General features: G+C 61.6%; 1 protein-coding gene across 19 annotated transcripts in view; it reads right to left on the bottom strand.

Annotated features, from left to right (window-relative positions):
- Ccdc187 (coiled-coil domain containing 187) overlaps nt 1-3,636 on the bottom strand; it is a 50,007-nt gene extending 46,371 nt beyond the window's left edge. For 16 of the 19 annotated variants that reach the window (XR_007104998.1, XR_007105000.1, XR_007104999.1 and 13 more), the window contains exons 1-2: nt 3,533-3,636; nt 227-425 (exon numbers count right to left, since the gene is read on the bottom strand). The gene's annotated coding sequence lies outside the window, so the exon portion shown is untranslated. Of the gene's footprint in view, nt 1-198; nt 426-3,532 lie in introns of all 19 variants that reach the window. The other 3 variants (XM_047525079.1, XM_047525089.1, XM_047525090.1) reach the window with 1 other exon arrangement.
- Nucleotides 3,637-13,831: the final 10,195 nt, after the last annotated feature.

Genomic DNA, 13,831 nt, shown 5'->3' with positions numbered 1-13,831 from the left:
CCTCTGGCCTCCCAGCCCTCCCCCACAGCAGTCACTGCCACAGCCAGCAGGGCTGGAATCCTGCCCAGGGCCCCAGGCCACGCGGTGGCCCAGACCCAGGCGTGCCTCTGCAGCAAGGTCCCCTGGCAACACCAGGATCTGCCTCGTCCGCCCAGTCTGGTGTCCCATTCTGCTAGGGCTTCCCTGGGGATGACCCACCTGGAGGCTGAAAGGGAAAAGACCTCACCCGGTGTCCTTGATGACCTTGCAAGAGATCAGAAGTCCCAGAGGGGAGACCCCGGGGCGGCTGCAGGGAGTCCTTGGAGGCCTGGAAAAGGCTGAGGACCTTCCACAACCTTCCAGAGTGTGCTGCAGGAGTGGGCAGCAGCCAGGATGACCCTCCATCTGCGACAACCTGCGTGGCAGGTCTGGGCCATTACTAGAAGCTAGGGGGCAAAAGGGAGCAACCATGTGTCCGGCACGCCTTCCTGGAAGCCTACACCGCTCTGGAACCAGAGGCAGCTCCACCTCTGGTTCCCTCGGTTCCCAGAGAGCCTCCCCACGCCTGGGACTGAATGCCACGCTGCTTCCTGCAGACATGGCCCTTGGGCCATCCAGCCCCCAGAGGACCGGTCCCTTTACTGACAGTCACCTCCCCTCTGCCGGGCCTTCAGGTCTCCAGAGCAGCTGAGTCCAGGACTCCCCAGCCTTTCTCCCAAAAAGGGGAGGAGAGGGATCTGAGGAGCAAGGCTGTTGGAGGCCTGGCTCGGCCGGATGGAGCCACACACACACAATGGCCAGAACCGAGAGAATATCGTCCTGGGAATTAAACCAAAAGCTCGAAGGGCACCTGGTCAGGGGGCCAAAGCCACAGCAGAGCAGCTGCTATCCTGTGAGTTATGGCACCACCCTGTCGGCCGTGCTGGGCAGCTGCTGGGTCCCATGGGCCTGGCTCAACCCAAGGAGCCCATGCTGGCCCCCAAAGGCCAGGTGCCTCTGGGGATGTCCAGTCCATGGCACAGCCAGACCTGCACACTCTGTCTCCTGCACCCCCGGACTGCCACACCTGCTAGAAGGGAGGGTCTTTGTGCTGGCTCTGCAGAGTGGCCAGGAGCAGAGACACCCAGAAGGCCACTGGGCAGAGGCCAGAACCTGGGGTAAGGAGCCTACACTTGTCCCTGGCAGCACCTCCACCAGAGCTGGCCCCCCTGCAGGCCCAGCAGGAGGCTCGTGCCCACCAGGACCTGCTGCTGGGCCCCCACGACCCCCTCGGCTTCCACTCTGTGGAATTCCATTCTGGTGCACGAGGCACCCTCCCTCATCCCCTCTGGCCTCCTCCCGCCCCTCTCTCCCGGGGAGCACAGCCCTCTGTCCACCGCTCCTGCAGGGCCAGGACCTATGCCAACAAACATGCCTTCTAACAGCAGGATCCACAGCCCTGCACAGCTGGGCACATGCTCCATCCTGTGACAGTCCCTCAAGGGAAGTCCCCTTATTACCTCTGCTATATGGAAGGGACTTGGGACTCAGCTTGAGTGTCATGTCCAGGGACCTGGCAGGGTCAGAGGCCAGCATGCCAAGCCATTCCCATGACCTCCCACACCCCCAGGGCCAGGAATGGGGTCCCAGGTCAAGCAGAGCTCTGCAGGAGGGCTGGCTTCTTGGGAGGGAGGGCTGGACGGAGAAGGCAAGGAGCAGCCCCGCCAGCCAAGCTCCCTGCCCAGCCTACGCAGGGGAGGGCAGAGTGGCTGAGATACCAGGCACCCTCAGGTGACCTCAAGCAGGCTGTGCAGCCTCCAGGCCCTCGTCCACTCCTCCTTGAAGTCAGCAGAAACTCGTCCCACTTGGAAGCACTCTTGGGAGGTCAGAAGACACACGGAACACCAAGTCCTCAGTTAGGCCACAGAGTGAGATAAGGAGCCAGAGAGGGAGCCTCCCACCCTGTGCTGGTCGCAGCCACTGCCCAGTTGCAAGACTGGACTGCACGGGTACAGCCCACCAGCGGTGGCTCAGCCAGCAGCAGGACTGCAGAGGCCCCCAGACCCCACAACTGTGAAAGGCACACAGGCTGCAGCCCGGCATATGCCTGACTCCGCTGCAATCTGGGCAGCGGAAGGTGGGCGGTGGGTGGGGAGGCGCCCCTTCTGGAGCTGGCAGCTCTGCTCTAATTAGCAACACTGTTTACTTCTCACCGCCTCGGCCCTGGAAAGCAAAGCCTGAGCAGGCCCCAGCAGGCTGTGGGCAGCCGCTGCCTGCCGGGAGCCAGCGGAGGGCACCACGCCCACCACCCGGGGGACCCCCAGGGCTGGAGACCACAGCACCCAGCAACAGCAACGCAGGCCTGGGCGTTGGCATGGCACCCAACCGCCAACTGCCCTGCCCTGCCGCAGCGGCACAGCCTCCCGCTGCACAGCTGCACCTCAAGGCCACCAGGCTGCCAGTGCCAGGAAGGCAGCAGGGCCTCAGGGTCCCCACAGAAGCACCCAGCCCCACTCTCCAGGCTGGAGCAGGTCACGGTCACACCCAGGGAATGACATGTGGATGACCAGAGTCCCTGGGTCAAAGCGCATTGCCCTGTGTTGATGTACACAACACAAAACACACACACACACACACACACACACACACACACACACTACACACAACGCCCCAAACACACTCAACACACGCACATCCCAAAGGGTCTGCAGGGCAGGGCAGGGCAGGGCCTTTTCGTGGGTGAATCTGGGCAGCCCACTGAAGCTTCCGCTGGCCTCAGCCCCAGGAGACAGGGCCACAGAGGCAGCAGGTGCCGGGCGGGAGGGCGTGACACCATAGACTGGGATTTGGGAAGACTGTTGGAGGGCCAGGTGGAAGAGCCGAAGGGGCAAGACGAGGCGCAAGTGATCATGTGGGCAAGTGGTCCTCAGCCACGGGCACTGCGGTCAGGAGGCAGCTTGCGGAGAGGGCTGCCACCGCTCCTGCAGAGCCCCAGCTGCAGCACCAGGCTCATGATGCAGCAGCCCAGAAGATGCAGGAGGACACCTACAGGCTGCCAAGGAGGCGCTCCAACACCAGAGGGGGGTCACAGACGGCGGGGCTTTCCTGCCTAGTGCAGCCTCCCCTGCCGTCAGGATAAAATAAAGGACTTGCCAGGTGGGCCCGACTCAGAGCCTCACGTCAGCCTGGTTCAGGTCTGGGAATGTTTGTTCCCATTTCACAGATGGAGAAACAGAGCTCATAGGAGCTCCTTTGAGCCTGGAGGAAAGGCAGCCCTGCAGGAAAGGTAGGGGAGAAGACCACGCCCCAAGGCAGTCTAGCTCTGCCTGAGGAGGCCCCACACCCTGGGGAGCCACAAGATAGGAAGACTCCCCCAGAGAAGCTGGATGGAGGAGTGGGGAGTCTGTGCAGGGCCAAGTGCAGAGAGAAGAGTGCCTAAGCCCCCTGCTCCCACCTCTGCACCCTGACCTCTGCCCCCTCACCCCTGACGTCCCTCTGCTTCTGCCCAGACCCCATCTTCCAGGTGCTTGGTGCAGAACAGGCAGGGATCAGGTAGATCACCCCAGGTACTCACCCACTGGAGGGCTCCTGCCTGCGGGAAGACACTGGGCAGCAGCCACAGCTCTGAGGCCAGAAGGGCCCACAATGCAGGCGCCCTGGAGTTGAGCACAGGTGCGGGTCGCTGGGGGAAGCTGCCCCGCCCAGAGGTTGCCAGAGAAACCCCAGTCCTACCGGAGCTTGCGGCTCCTCCTCCCTGTGTGGCCCAGAGGACTGTGTTCCCGTGCCAGGAACCGGAGCCTCACCTGAGCAACCAGCCCTGTGAGGGGGCAGGGTGGGGGGAACACCTGGGGCCCTGCACCCCGCTAGGGAGGGTCTCAGCACCAACCAACACCAACCGTGCAGGCACTTGGGGCGGCCCAGCCCCCCTGGACCCCCTAGGGCAGTGGGGAGTGTCTCAGGCCTGTTCTGGAGCCCTGCCAGCTCTGTGATGGACCTTGGTGCCACCCCTTCCAGACTGTTGTTCCTTCCTGTCTGCCCCCTTCCCCAGGGACCCCCAGCACAGCTGGCCTTTAGCAGTGCAGCCTGGCAGCTGGGAGCCAGCAGGACCCCTAGTGACCGGATTCCAGTTCTAAGCTTTTGAAACCTGGTGCCGGTGAGGGGGATGCCAGTCTGGGGCCTGGCGGCTGGCAGGAGACAGGTAGGTAGACTAGCACCATCAGGTCCAATGACGCCAAACTCAAAATCTGAAAAGCCATGCCTATGGGGCACCTGCAGAATGGTGGCAGGAGGCCGTGGGGCACAGGGCTGTTGGCCTCACAGTCTCCCGGGACCAGCTGCCTTTACTCCTTCCTGGTGTGGAGGATCCTGAATTTCCCCATGGCTCCTTAGACTTGAGTTTTTCAACTTGGGGTGCTAGTCAACGTGTAGGGTAGGCACTGCCCTCAATCTCTCTCCACCTCCAGATACAGGTGGTGCGGGCCAGGGTGTGGTGGTTAGGAGTCCCCCTTGGCAACAGGCAGGTGGTCTGGTGAAACCGCAGTCCTCCATGGCTGCCAGCAGGTGGCGCCCTCTCCCCATCACGCTTGGGGAGTCCCCTGCAGGGAGGCGGTGCAGGCGGGGACAGAGGGGTTCTGCTATCCATCGCCCATCCCAAGAACATGTGTATCTCCCACCCCAAACCCTGGAAAATAGCCCTCTGCCAAGAAGCTCCTCTAGGTATTTAGGAGATTTGGTTGGGGGACAGGCTGGGATCATCCTGGTCTCTGGAACACTTGGGGGGACTCTACCTCCTGGAGGCAGCCTTGAGGGCAGCAGCTCTGGGCCCATGGAGAGTTGCCGAACACAGACCCAGACAAGCTCCCTCAGACCAGAGCTGGGCTCTCCACAGCAAGACCACCTGGAAGTGACTCCTGCCAAGGTCAGACAATCTGGGAGGGTTGACATCTGTGGTCAGCAGCCTTGGTGCTAGAGCTTTGTGGACTTGCCCAGGCCACCACCCACCACACCAGGAGGGGTCCTGATAACCTGGACGAGGGCCAATCCTCAGGCTCCTGAAGATGAGGCTAGGTGTGGTTTGAGCCAGGTGTGCACTGGTTCTGGGCAACCGGGGATACAGTCAATGTTGTCCTTCAACATCAGAGAAACAGGGAAAGCCCTGGCCCCAGGGTTGAGCAGAGTCTGGAGTCTGCAAGGAGGAGCTGAAATGCTGGGCGAGTTTGTGGACCATCCCCTACCAGTGTCCCCTCATCCTGGTGAGCTCATCCAGTCAGTGAAGCATGACCTCCACACTCCTGGGAGGTGCCAGCCCCACTTCTGCTGTCCAGACCCAGTGACCTGCCCCCCACCACCTGCATGCTCAGCAGCTTACCCCTGGATGCTTTCTGGCACTGCCCCACAGATGCTGAGTTCCCTGTCACAGTTGCTAGAGGTGGGGGGACACAGGTGAGTATAGACCAGGAAGCCTCGGCTCAAAAAAAGACACTTACCAAAGCAAATACCTTTTTTTCTTCACTAACCGACTCAAATAGGACTCTAGCCTTAAAAGGCCATTTTCCTGCAGACCCCAGGCTCTGGCTGGATTCTGTTCTGCTCTGGACCCTGTAATTTCCTCCTCTGCCCTGGCACCCCAGCCTCACCCACCGCCTCTGCTGTGTTCTCTCTGGCTTGCGCAGGGGGACACCACAGACGCTCTCAGGGAGGCTCAGGCGGCTCCAGGTGCAGCAGTGAGTCTAGACCGTGTCCTCCCAGGGGCAAGTGTCGGAAGACTTCTGAGTCAACAGTCAACTGGGCCAGGGTCCCACAGATGCACTCTGCCCTACACACAGGGGGCTTTGCGCCTGGCTCCCTGGGGCCTGCTGGGGCCCTTCCTTTTGTGGTCCTGCTCCATGCCGGAGGCAGTGGCCCCCAAGCTCTGGATGTTGGGCTCATGGGGCTACAGTGATCCAGAGTCTTATGATCTGCACTCTGGACTGTTGCCCTCCATGCCAGATGCAGACTGGCACCCCAGGGTCTTTCACATCCCGCTCTCCCTGGGTGCCCAACATAGCTCCCCTGAGGGTTCCACGCTTTCTCTGTGCTGGAATCACATCTTTCTGGTGGTGCAGAGAGTCATGGAGATGGCTAATGGCATGGTGACCCTCCATGGGCAAGAGAGACGGCAGCTGCCAACGGGGCAGCTCAGTTCTGCAGGTTAGAGATGGTGACTGAACAGTGGAGATGTTCCCCAGTAGAAAGCCGGGTATAGACCTGGAACCCGTGGCTTAAAAGGTGGCCAGGAGGGCGAGCACACAGTGGTCTGGAGATGACCCTCTGTCCCTCTCTACGGGGCCCTGTGGGTCTCTGCTCTGAGGAAGGGGAGGCCTGTAGGGCCAGGGCTGTGGACATGGTGAAGCCTAGTCATCACACTCCCTGTTGGGTAGTGATTTCCAGGCTCCTCCTAGGGTCCAGCTCACAGTGGCCACTCCCCTGCCTCTGGACTGCACTTGCAGCTGGCTCACCCCCACCAGCCACCCTCGGATATTGCAGAGCTCACAGTAAGGAGGCTGAGGGAGCCTGTGAAGCCACGCTCCTCCTGGCCAGGATTAGAAGACAACTGTTGGGCAGGGGCGTCGGTGGGGATGGTGTTGTCCTGGAGGACCTCAAGGAAGCATGCTGCTGGACCCCTCACTGCGCTGCCTGATTACCAGCCCTGTCCTGCTGAAGTGGAACGGACCCGGAGTGTGGCCAGGGACCCCGCCCAGGGAGCAGAAGCAGGCCCCTGCGAGTGTGAGGTCCCCCTCCGTCACCCTGCATTCTAGACCGGCCACATGTGACCATGCCGGCCTTGCCTGGTGCTGTGCTCACCCTCCTGCTCCAGCCTCGTTTTCTCACTGGCCTGATGCAGCTGGCTGGTTGAGCAAGAGGCCTCGGGACTGCCAAGGGGGAGTGGCCTCAGGTGGCAGCTGCGTGCCAGGGGCTCGTCACCAGAGAGTCTGAGGGCTGACTTGTCCATAAACATTCTAGAGGTCTAGGGGTCAGGCCGAGGCTGGGCACCCCTCCAGGCTCAAAGCCAGGTCGTACCTGTGGGACTCTCACGGCTCTACAGGTGCAGGGGCCACACCCAGGGACGTGCTCTGGTCATTTACAGGGTGACTGTGAGGCTGCCAGCTTTGAGCCAGACTCAGCACAGGGCCAGCTGCTGTGTAGGCATCCCTGTCCCCAGGCTGTGTGACCAGCAGACCCATGTGGTGTTGCAGGCAGTAGAACCACAAAGGCTTGCGGAGGGGTGGTAAGTGCAAGCCAGAGAATCACAGCCGGGTCCCTGGGGTCCGAAGCCAGTGAAATCTGCTGTAGAGAATCACGTGCTGTGTGGACCAAATCTATGTGCCCCCAAACGTCATGTTGGAGCCCCAACCCTAGTGTGGCTATAGGAAATCGAGGTCTAATGACCTAAGAACGGGCCCTCTCCACCCCTGCATGTGGAAGGCCACGTGAAGACAGAGCAACAAGGGCTCTGGTGCAGAAAGAGCACTCACCAGCACGGGCACCCTCCAGGAAAGGCAGGAGTCCAGCTGCAGGGCCGTCAGCACAGGGACATCCCCGTCCCCAGCCCATCAGGGCTCCCTCATGTGCAGAGAGTCCTTTAACCATCACTGCTCTGTTCTCAGGGACTAAGCAAGGCGGACAAGGGCCACCACTTCAGTGCATGGGCCACAATGGCCCAGAGCCCTGTCCCCTGCGGGCCTGGTGGGACCTGGGTGGAACTCATCTCCTCCCTCTGCCAGATGCTGCCCCACTGCGTGTCCTGCGTTCAAACCCCATCTCAGTGTCTGCTCACGGAGAATCTGACCTGGAGACAGGAAGGAAACCCTGGTGCTGAAGGAGCATGTGTGTGGGCCCCAAACCTCTCAGGCGCTTCCCTCCGGTGGGCCAGGCCCCTGAAGGTTTTCTGCTCTCCTCTCTGGGGAAGAAGTGTAGAGACAGCCAACATGCTGGGGGCATTCAGGATGCAATGACCTGGCTCCCTGGCCATCAGCATAGGCACTCAGCCCTCAGCTGTCCCGTCCTGAGGGTCACTCCTCCAGAGCCAGCCCCAGGAGACAGGCCACAGCCCAGCAGTGTGGGGAGTGCAGACGCTGGCCCATGCCCCCCAGGGCCTGCTCCAGCGCTCAGCTTCCCCTGGTTCAGGGAGGGCTCACCTGGTCTCCTTTCCCATTCTCTTGGTCTTTGGTGAGCATGCAAGTCGAAGTGCCAGCTGGCCATGGTGGGGTAGCCCTGTGGCCCCAGCTCTTCAGGAGGCTGAACAGAAGGAGCACTTGTGCCCCGGAATTGGGGGCTACAGTGTGCCACCCCAACTGGGTGTCCACACTGAGCACCAAAGTGGGATGAAGCCTGTGAAGAACCACTGCGCGCGGCTAGCTATGAGCAGGATCAGCTCTTAACAAACAGCAAACAGCCTCCTTGCTTTTGTTTCAATGGGGCCTGCAGAGGGGTCACAGTCGATGCTCATGACCAGCCTGCCTTCCCAGAGGAGGAAGTGCTGCTTGTTGGGCAGGTGCAGTGCCCCCAGCTTCAGGCACCCCGGCACTGCTCCATATTCACACTGGCTCCAGCCCAGCTCGCCAGGCGCTGTGGCTGCTGGCGGTCAGGAGGGGTCCTCTCCCTAACTGTAGAACCTGCAGTTTCTGAGCTTTGGCCGCCTTAGTCCCCAGGGAACAGGGACTAGATGGAGAGGTGCTGGACCCTGTCCCTGCAGGGAGGAGGCCACCTGGCTAACATTTTTACATGGAGCCAAGCAGGAAGTTCCCATGGCAACTAGCAGCTGCAGGCCCTGGGGTGGCAGCCTCTGTGCAGAGCCCTCTGAGGTTCCTGTGAGGTCCGCAAGCCTGAGGCTGGCACCCTGCTCTGCACCCATCCCTCCTCACGGCAAGTGGTCCCTTGTCCCCCACCCTGCAAGGTCGTATCCCCAGTTGGCCCTGCCCAGAACTCAGGGCATGCCACTCTGGTTGGTGCCTACCCAGCTTGTGGCTGGGAGGATGGTATCGAGGGCAGGGGAAGGCCAGGGGCTGGCATGGGGTTGGGACCACTAGGGACTCTGGCTTCCAGGAGGGAGACCAGAGACCACATGGGGCTCCCATGGAGGTGGGCAGCATCCTCCAGGCTCTGCGACCACCTTAGGCAGGCAGGTGGCACACGGTGGCAGTCACTGCTAAGAGGACCTGGCTTCACCCACTGCTCAGGACCAGGGTTAGGGAGGCTGGGGGAGGGGCAGTACCAGGAGGGCCATGCCTAGTGGCCATGCCTAGTGGCTTGCTCTTGTTCCTGCCACTTCTCTGAGCTCCTGTCCAGTCAGCAGCTCCTGTCCCTCAGCCTGTTGGCCCCAGAGGTACCAGGGTTCCCTTAGTCTTGCTGCCAAATGAAGCACCTGTCCCAGAGGGTAGGCAAACTCCCAGGCCCACAGATAAGGCCCATGCTTTGTGGGGATCCAGGACTGCCCAGAGCCCCACGTCGGGCAGGAACATGCAGCTCAGGGCGGTTGGAGGGGTCAGCACAGGTTTCACAGTGACCACTGTCCATGCCAAGGGTTTTGTTGGCAGGACCTCGTTCACCAGATTCCAGACTGACAGAAGGGGCCCCCACAAAGCCCCGGCTTGTGAGCTGCGCTGGGTTCAAGACAGCACACTGGCTTGTCCCTTTCTCTGGTGGCCAGGTCAGGACCTCCTTGCCACATTGGTATAGCCAGGCTGGGTCCCACACAGTGACGCAGCCAAGCTTTTCAACCATCCAGTCTTGACTCGAGAAGAGAGAACCCCTGGGCCATCCTCACACCATGATGTGAAACTCTGTGGCACCGTTGCCAAGCCCAGGCATCTCAGGGACACAAGGCCCTCACTGGGGACGCACCACTGCTTCCTTTCCCCCTGTGTCAGGGCAGACACCTGTATGCTCCAGGTGGGCAGGGTCCAAACTGAGAGAGGTCCTCTGCATTCAGAGCATTTGCATGGTAGCCCTGTGCCCAGAGCTGCAATTCTGGATGAACCCTGCCCACCTGGAGGTGTCTGCCCTGACACAGGGGGAAAGGAAGCAGTGGTGCGTCCCCAGTGAGGGCCTGGTGGCACGTCAGAGCACATCCATATACTCGTGAAGACCCCTTACTAATTTTGTTTTGGTCCATTTGTGCTGCTGTAACAAAGTACCTGAGACCCGGTCATTTCCATGTATCATAAATTAATTTCTCACAGTTCTGGAGGCTGGGAAATCAAGGTGCAGGCAGATCTGTGTCTGGAGAGCTGCTCTCTGCTGAGGGGGGCTTTCTCCCTGTGTCCTCATGTGGCGGAAGGCAGCAGGGCAAGAGGCAGAAGAGGGCCTGACTGGTTCCCTCCAGCCCTTTGGTAGGAAGCTAATCCCATTGATGAGGGTGGTGCCTCATGACTTGGCCTCCCCAAGGCCCCAGCACTTACTGCATCCACATGGGGGCCGAGGTCCCAATGTATGGACCTTGTGGGGACACAAACATTCAAGCATTGCTGTGACATCTAGGAGAACAGTCACGATGTGAGAGGTGGAAATGAAGGTGTTCACCGTGCTGCCCCCGAGGGTTCTGTGTGAACACCATTGGCCACTCCCGGGATGGGTAGCAGCCTAGTGGGCCTGGAACCCCTCAGAGGGAAAACCTGCTGCTTTCTGTTTGCCTTGGAGGGACTGCACAGGCCATGCTGGGGTGGCAGGCACACCGTCCTAATTCTGTTGGCTTTAGACTGGTGTTAAAAGAAACTCACCCACTACTTACCCAAGGCTGGGGGCGCCTGGAGCTGCCCCGGGGAGCCTGGAGCCCACAGAGACTCCCCCGCTGTGCGTGTCTCCCTGCCTCTCGGGCTGCTTGTCTGCCAGGCCCAGCAGGGCACAGGCAGAGGCAGGCCCAGGAGGAGCCCCACAGACAGCTCCCGGGGAGCACACGCATGCACCTGCTTCCTGGGTGCCCTGGGGACACACCTGGTGACAAAGCCTCAGCTGCCAGCCAGGACCCCAGGAATGCTGTGTGACCAGGTGTCTCACGCTCACGGGGGCGGCATGTGCCACCCAGGGAGGCACCTGGGCCTCATGAGTAGGGCGGACTATTTCCTTCCAGGATCCCTGCGGGACACGCACAGGACCCAGCCACTCACCTGCAGCCGCCACTTCCCAGGAACTCCAAGGCCCCCAAGGAGAGGCACAGCAATGGGCGATGCCGTCGCCACAGACAGGCTCTTGTCCCTGGGAAGGCAGGAGTCCTCCCTCAGTAACAAGATCACTTGGAAACGTAACGGAACATTGTGCTCCTTATGTGTGTGCTTGACCTGCCCCCCCCAATTCCTGCTGCGCCTCTTCCCACCCCAGTTTGGTGTCCACGGCAGAAATCGCAGGAGTCATCAGATCTGGGTTGGTTGGGCACCTGCTGGTGGCACCTGAGATAGTCCCAAGCCCCCCTGGGCCCTGTAGGAGCAGCATTACTGGAGAAGGGGCCCCGGTGGGCAGGCAGGAGCAGGGCAGGGGCTAGATGCCCACCACTGGGACATTCCAATCTGTCCCTGCCCTAGCGAACCTCCAGGGGGCCTGGCTGTCCTCGTCCTGGGGAGACCCAGGTGCTGGTCCCTTGGTTGGAGCCCACGGAGGACCCACACCAGCCTGTGAGTCTCCCGAGCCTGAACCTCCTCTCTGTGAGGCTTGCTCAGGGTGACAGGGGCAAGCCAGGTGACCTGTGGGGTCACTGCTGTCTCCTCATCGTTAAGCAGGATGAAGTGGCATGCCAAGCGCTCCAGGCGATTTCCGGCAGGCGCGTGGCAGGTGACTCGGGCGGAGGGCTGATGATGACTGCCACAGGCACTACCTGGGTGTGGCGCTGGGCCAGCTGGCCGGCCTGCAGGGAGGCGCGCCAGAGGCCGTGCACCTCCCGCCCTCTCCCTGAGCTGCCGGTTGAGCTGGGAATGCTTCCAGAACTGGAAATCGCTTCTCTTCCCTCTGATGCCCCTCAGGCCCCTTGGGATGGGAGGGGTGTCTTCTGGCCTCCAGGGGTTTCTACCTAACGGGCATCAAGAGCCACCTGGGGACTTATAAGTGGCTACAGTGAGTGTCCAGGTGTGTGCAGGACGGCAAGGGCGGGGAAGAACAGCCCAGGGGAGCAGAGGAACGGGAGGCAGGAGGCAGGCAGGGCTGGTGCCCCCAGGAGTACCTCCTCCTGGATCTGCTCCCAGGAGACCCCTTGTCCATGTGACCACATGTGCTGGCCTGTCACCTGGCCTGTCACCCCTTGTCACATTCCAACTGAAGGGGCCCCTTTTGGGTTCTCTTGACAGGAGAGGTGAGTCCTTGGATGGGAGAAGACGCTCTCTGTGCAGTGTGGTGGGGCATGTACCTTCAACTGAGCCAGGATCAGCTGCAGGGGTGACACTGGCGAGAACTGCACAGGCCCCAAGGCTCCCTGACCCTTCCTGCAGATCATATAACCACATTCACTGGTGATAGCACTGAGGTTCAGAGAAGGAAAGACACTTGTGCCGCTGCACAGCAGTGGGTCCGGGACCACCTCCAAGCCCAGCTGAGACTAAGTGCTGGGCAGCTCACTCCTCAGAGCCCTGAGAGCTCTGCTGGGAACCTGGCTGCTCCCAGCTAGGGCCACAAGCTCCTGCGTCCCTGCTGCAAGGAGGAGGGAAGACCTCCAGCAGCGCCCACCCCACTGGCCACTCTGCCACCATCAGGCCTCCTCAGCACAGGCCCACCAATGCCCACCCCACTGGCCACTCTGCCACCATCCGGCCTCCTCAGCACAGGCCCCATTTGACACAGGGGACCCACGGGGCCTTTCAGAGATCTATGGGCCTCCAGAAGGCAGCAGTATGTGAGCTTAGGCCTGGCCCAGGTGGCCACAGCAGACCCGGCCTGAATGGTGCCCTCGTGAACCAGAGGCAGCATGGAGTCCAGAGTAGATTGTTTTTGGTTGGGGCCCAGCCAGGGGCTGTGGCGAGCAAGGGTGGTGTCCCAACCAGTCAAGCCGCCCACCCTGGTGAGGCCAGGGGCCAGGCCCTGCCCAGCTCCTGCAGTCTCTGGGGGAGGGCTGTGGGACAAGGCGGGAGGGAGCCAGCCACCGGCCTGGGCGCAGATGGTTCTCATTGCCCGCTGCCTCTCCTAGGAAGACAAACGCGCTCAGGGCCAATAGACCTTTTATCTCCGTCTGTGCCACCACCCCCTGCGCCTGAAGCCACTGTGCCACGGGCGGGTCTGTGGGGGTCTGGCTGGGGTGGCCTTGGCATTTTCTGGCCTTGGGCAGCTCTCCAGGAGGGCTGGGTGTGGGGAGGAGCTCCTGAGGAACGAACACAGCCTCTTCCTGCCCCTGGATTGTCCCCTGCCATCACAGGTCACAGTCACTGTTCCAAGGCTTGCGGTCTCCCCAGGACACCAGAAAGATCCAGCCGGGGGTGGGGAAGCAGGAAGAGCCAGAAGGTGAGAACCCAGCAGGCCCTCCGGTGTCCCCGGCTGGAGCCCAAGGCTGGCCAGGGCGGCTCCAAGGCCTGAAGCACCAGGGCTGAGGGCGGGTGGCGGCAGCACATCCCGCGCCCAGGGCCTGCTGACTTTAGAGGAGGGAGGTGGCAGAAAACGCTGGGGTTCGGGACCCTGGGCGGGCACTGCTGCTCCACCTGCATCTTCTCCAATCAGCCCCATTTCACAGGTCAGGAGACCAAGGCTGGAAGGGGCAAGGAGAGGCCCTGAGGTCACAACTTCAGGGAGTCCTCTGCCAGGCCAGAGGTGGTCCTCATCAGCACCCCAAAGCAGGCAGACAGGCATCCCCAGGCCAGGCACCCCAGGGGCTGGACAGGAGGAGAGGAGGAGGACTAGTGGGGGGCAAGGACAAGCTGGCACC

This window comes from Sciurus carolinensis, chromosome 14 (assembly GCF_902686445.1).
Source record: "Sciurus carolinensis chromosome 14, mSciCar1.2, whole genome shotgun sequence".
Lineage (NCBI taxonomy): Eukaryota > Metazoa > Chordata > Mammalia > Rodentia > Sciuridae > Sciurus > Sciurus carolinensis.
Note: the sequence above shows the minus strand (reverse complement) of the source record. Positions and strands in the feature narration are given on the sequence as shown.